The sequence below is a fragment of the Aulonocara stuartgranti genome (assembly GCF_965226115.1).
Source record: "Aulonocara stuartgranti genome assembly, chromosome: 7".
In the NCBI taxonomy this organism is placed as follows: Eukaryota; Metazoa; Chordata; class Actinopteri; order Cichliformes; family Cichlidae; genus Aulonocara; species Aulonocara stuartgranti.
The window spans coordinates 62,691,481-62,697,480 of NC_138945.1; positions in this window are offsets into that span (position 1 = coordinate 62,691,481).

The following is a 6,000-nucleotide window of genomic DNA, read 5'->3' on the forward strand; positions in this document are numbered from 1 at the left end:
TGCCATTATTATTTTATTATTTTGCCCTTGCCCACTATGTCTCCACGAACTGCTTGCACCAGGGTATAATCAGTGAAGGTATTGGGGATTAGTCCCTCTTTGCCACGAAGGTCGGTATATTTCTTCTCCTGTGGGGGTCACTGTTACCACATCTGAGGCAATGAGCCTCATCCGATGTTCCCACTGCACTAATGAGTTATGGTGGCGACTGCACACAGACCACCAAATTTCTGCAACGCTGAACACACGCTCACATCCAGACGCATGGACTGGACACAGATAGATGCTCCCTGTACATGAGTGAGCATACATACTCCCAACAGTGAGGACTGAGAGGAAAAGCAAGGGGCTCTGCACTCAGACAATAGTCTGATAAGGGACAACGTCAGCTTTGCTTTCACCTGCTAGTCAAACAGGGAGGGAAAGAGTTGGTCTAAAATAGCTGCAATACTAAGTACATTTCAAAGCTCGGAGGATATAAAGAAACCCTGCTGGTAATTGAGCGTTTTATTATGGACATAATGGACCTTTCTGACCTGTCATGTCACTTAGAGATCTAGACAAATGGATTGTGTTGGCTGTGATTCATGGATATAGAATTTTTGTTCTTGTACGCATGTATGCAAACAGTTGCTGCTCTTATTCATTTTGTAGTAAAATTAAGCAGTGATAGTGATGCATCAGGTCTGAGAATGTTCAAAGAAATGTAGACAGAGAAACAGGGTCCAGTATACATATCTATTTTTCAACATTTGTCAAGTTACCCCCACTGTTCCTTTGTGGCAGACATTCACCTTGCCAGTACTCAGGATGGCACCACCTGTCAAGGCTTGCCTTGGGCCTCAGACAGAGCCCTCTGTGGTGGAGACTGGATTTTGCGGCGGATCAGTGGGATTTATGTGGACAAACAGACTGCCACTGTATACTTCCACGTATGCTGCCCAAAACTCAATTTGGTTGTACTGCGACTCATCTCTACCTGCTTGAATCCTGATGAGGACAGGGACAGTGGGGGGATGAAAGGAAAGCAACGGGGACAGGGTATTTCAAGTTCAAGTCTGCAGTGATTTTATTCAGCTCTTTCTAGGTACTTTAAAAGGACTGTTTCTACTTGAGGGTTTCACTGATATATGAACTTTCTTTTTTAAATTATTACTGCAGCTCAAATTATTAGCTTGACCTTTACATAAGAACATGAGGTTTGGTCATTAATGTGGACCAGTATGCATTAGCTGACAGTCGTTGGAATGGCAGATGACATAAACTTGTTTTGACCTTGTGCAGCCATGCGTGACTGGATCTTTCAGAGTAAGTACACTTGAAGTCAGGGGTATGAAGCAGAGCCACAATCAGCATCTGCATCTGCTATATCTGAAAAAAAAAAAAAAAAGAATACTGAGGCGGTGTAAGTGGGTGACTTTTTTGTCCCCTTTGTCCATTAAATCCGTGCAATGTTTGTTGAGATATTTCTGTGTGTATTAAAGTGGTCGATAGAGCCACACTGCTAACACTGCATCAGAAATGTACAAATAATCATATAAAACCGTCTGGAACTATTTTAGCCATATAAAATGCAGTTCACAGTTGGATTAAAAAGTCAGTGAATGGAATATAAATGCAACTGATGACTCATGGGAAAGCAGAACTGCAGAACAAGATTCAGTGAAGTCCTGAGATCAAATTCAACTTGTAAAAAAATAGACTTTAGCTACATGACATGTAACAGCAGATTCGTAATCATGACTTTTTTTTTTTACACCAACAATGCTGATTAAGCAATGTCTTATTTGTAGTTGACAGTGATTTATTGAACTGCTTCTGTGTTAAGAGGGATAGTGATGGACAGTGACAGGGCTATGGGTGAGTGTGTGTATGTGAATGTGTGTGTGCTCGAGCAAAGCCCGCATAATGCCTGACCAAAGGCTCTGACACACACATCCACACACAACCTCTTCCTCAAGATAACAGAAACACTTTAAGTTGGTTATGGAATAGAGAAAGCTCTACTGGAACTTAAATTCAAAAGTTTCTGCTTGAAGTCGAGTTGAAATTGTGCGGCAGGTCCACATAGAAACCAAAGAAACAACAACAACAACAACAAAAGAATATTGCTGCTATAATTTGGATGCAATTCGCATCATTTTGAAGAACATAATATGTTTGTATTGTTACATCCCCGCAGTATCCAGTAACTATCCCCTGTGCTATTGTGCCACTGTGAGATAACACCTATATATACACCTAGATTGAATGTTAGAGGAAAAGGGTGAGAGGAGGTAATTCACTGAGGTAATAAAGTAGACAGATCCCATCACAGAATTGAATTAGGCTCACAACAAAACTTCCAGCTTGCTGTTACTACCTGCCTCACACCTACTTTAAACTGTAAACAGTTTCATGTGTTCTGTACAAAGACAGACTTAGTTCATTCGCAGTGGTAGTGGTAGTGCAAACCTGTTCTATCAGCTATGTGTTAACATTGAGATGCTTTTTTACCTTCTAAAGGTTCGTAGCCATGTCTGAAACTCCATTGATGTTATCTAGTCAGGATTTTAGCTGATCGCCTTGTGCTATCAACTGCTGGAGCTGGAGAAAAAGTGCTTAGTTCCAAGGCGAAGCTGGTGTAGAGAGAACTGGAGAGACTTTATCAAGGAAAGCACAGCGGACAGGATAGGATAAACCCAGCTATGTTCAGCACTCCATCGCCTTTTCAACATTAGTATTTACCTTCAGAGAGTTCCCATCCTGTGTAAAAGCCTGGTGCCAGTACCGATGTATGGATGACCCAAGGGCGATGATGATCTTTTGCATTATGAAGATCACATGAAGACTTGTCTTAGCAAACGTTCTTCTTTTCATCCTTCCTTCTTTGCTGTTGATCACAGGAAAGAAGGAATAAAAATATAGCTTGGTGTACTCTTATATGAAAATATGAAAATGTTGTAAGAGACAAGATGTCTGTGAAGGTTCTCAGTCATCTATAATCTAGTTTTGAGATCCCTTCCCAGACGCCTTAACACCCACTCACACCCTGGGCCATCTGACCTCAGGAAATCACATGATAGGGTGGGGCTAGGTTTCACAATGAGCTCACCCGAAACCCTGACTGATTGTGACCCACACCCATTTTCACACCTTGGCTCATGTGATTAGGTAGAGGATCATCAGGGGTTCCTTTTGTCCCTCTTTGGGGGGATACTCCCACGGGGTTTAAATCTGGGACTCTCCACCATTTGACCCTAGAACTGAAGAAGCTTCTCGGATGAGAGGTGAAACATCTTCAAGAAGTCCAGACGCTTTTCTTTCCAAGCTCCTTAGACTAAGAGCAAAGATCTGTGTGTCATTTTGTCTTTGTTGTCTTTGTTTAGTCTGCTTGTAGTTCTAATTCTGTTGACCAATATGTTTGGAGATGCAGGTGAACATCCATCCATCCATTGTCTTCTCTTTATCCAATTCAGGGTCGTGGAGGGGCTGGATCCTATCCCAGGGAGGCAGGGTACACCATGGACATGTCGCCAGTCTATCACAGGGCTAACAGAAAGAGACAAATAGTCATAATCACAATTTAGAATCATCAATTAACATAACCCCATTAACTTTAAATCTTTGGACTGTGGTAGGAAGCCGAAAGAACCCACGCGAACACGGGGAGAATATGCAAACTCTACACAGAAAGGCCACAGTCAAATGGTGAAGTTGAATTTAGGACCTTCTTGCTGTGAAGCAACAGTGCTAACCACAACGGCACCGTGCTGCCCTGCAGGTAAACAGTCCGTGTTTAGTGGAAAAGAATGCATTTGCTGAAATGCACTGCAATAACTAAATAAATATCATCTTACAATGAGTAAATTTTTATTATGTTTTTAAAAGTTATCTACATTGGTAGTGTTCACCCTTGTTATATTAAAAAGCCTTAAATTTTGGACCTATCATCATATGACCTTAATGAAAAAAATTCAATTATTACATCTTGGTGAACAAAACCCAATTCAGGTTAATGTCCTGTATTTCACATTTTGCCCATTGAATTTCATTTTTTGTATGACTCTATTTCATTTACACTGCCATTCACTGGCAATGAAATAACAAGACTCTCCTCACCCAACACAATAGTCCTCATTGGTTAATATTAAGACCTATAATACGTTTGAAATTAAGTGACCCCTAGTGGCCATTTAATTAAGTGCTTGTGAAATGTTTTGTTAAAATACTTGGATGAAACTCAGCACATGGGGGACCTAAAATGTGTGTAGTGATAATCTAGATACTTCTCCAAAACAAGCAGTTTGAAACCTTGGCTTTTGAGTGTAAAACCAGTCAAAATGCAGGGATGTGTTTGTGCAACCACTATCCAAATAACCCTCTGCTGCACACTTTTTGTCCCCTTTAGAGCAGAAGCAATCCTTTATGTTATTTAAAATACACTTATATGTGTTTCAAATTGAAAAAATGTAATATGATTGCTTAGTTGCTGGAAAAAACTGGCTGTGTACAAGTGTGACACTGCTGTGTTTCAAACAAAAACAGAGACACCCAGTAAGCTGCTGCAATACAAAAGAGCAGCAACATTAAAATTCAGCAATTCAGCCATTGTCTTTTTACACGCTGGGGAGTTGGTCTAATGTGACACTGTTGTATGTGTGTAACATGTTTCCTCTCACAAGTGGAGGCTAACTTGTCAGCCCTAATCTCTGGGCTTTCTCCCCAGTGGCTCTCTGCAGGCTCAGGACAATCAACACTTGTTTCTGTCGGAGCAAAATAAGTAGTGGGGACACAATGCTGAGGCACCTCTAGGTTCAGTCATCCGTCTCTTCCCTAGGATACCCCATGCAGGCACAGTGCAAGGAACAATTAGATGGAATACATGGTATGTTTGGTGGCCAACTATTCCTTTAATTTTTAGTAACTGTCTTTCGTCTGGGTAGCTTCTTGCAATATTTATGAAGCCAGCGTTTGCTGCAAACAAGATATATATCCTCTAGACTAATTGGGCTTTAATGACAGTCAAGGATGACCCAGGTAAATGACAGTTCCAGGCTTTGCCGATGTACTGTTAGATGAACTGCTGCAAGTTTTGAGCCTGTATAAAAGTCAGCACAAGTTTCAGTTTCAGCAAACTGACACAGATAATCCAAATGTTTTAAATTAAACCAAATGCACGAGTAAAGGAAAGGTCACAATTACATGATACATAGAGTTATTTAGTAAAACAAAAGGCAGTGTTATTTGAAGATTATATCCTGGTATATCTTGAGGACACAACAAGCCAACACTTCAGAGTCAAATGTGGCATTATTGATACAGATAATCTAAGAAGTCAGAGCTTCGATAGTTATGGCCCATTGCTTTCCAGTTTTGGAAAAGTTAGACGTATGCTGTATTTCTTGGTACATATTTTCATAGAACATGTCAGATTAAAAAAATAAAAAAGAAGAAGCAGAAGAGAACAGTTTGATTTCCTGTGTCCTGTTCATTGCATCACAGATTAGAGTCTTGGGAACTATATGCAACCTTGATTATGTGTAGGTCAACTGAATGGGTGAGTATAACTTATTCAGGGTGATTACTGTGGAAAACAAAGCAAAAGCTTTAAAGCATGTTTTTTGGGACCAAGGAGCTCTACTCAGTGATGTACTGGTGACTTATGATCCAAATTGTGCTCTTAAAGTGATTGATGCAAATTAGAAGAAAAAGGAGAGAAGGGGAGGCTGAATATCTATCTGGATTACTTTAAAAAAATACTCAGTATAATACTTTCAAGAGTTGGGGAAACAATATGGCTCTCCAGCCCAGATTTTTCTTCTTCAGATTGGAACAGCTGAAGCATGACATTGATAAAACATTTAATAATACAGTGAGGAAGTAAAGGAGACTTTGTAATGTCAGTGGAAGAGCGGGGAAACTTGAATGATATTCACTGTCATTGAACATATAAACTATAGTCTCTTGGAGGGAGAATAGACTTTATAACAAGGAGGGAAAGATAGAGTGCCAGAGAAG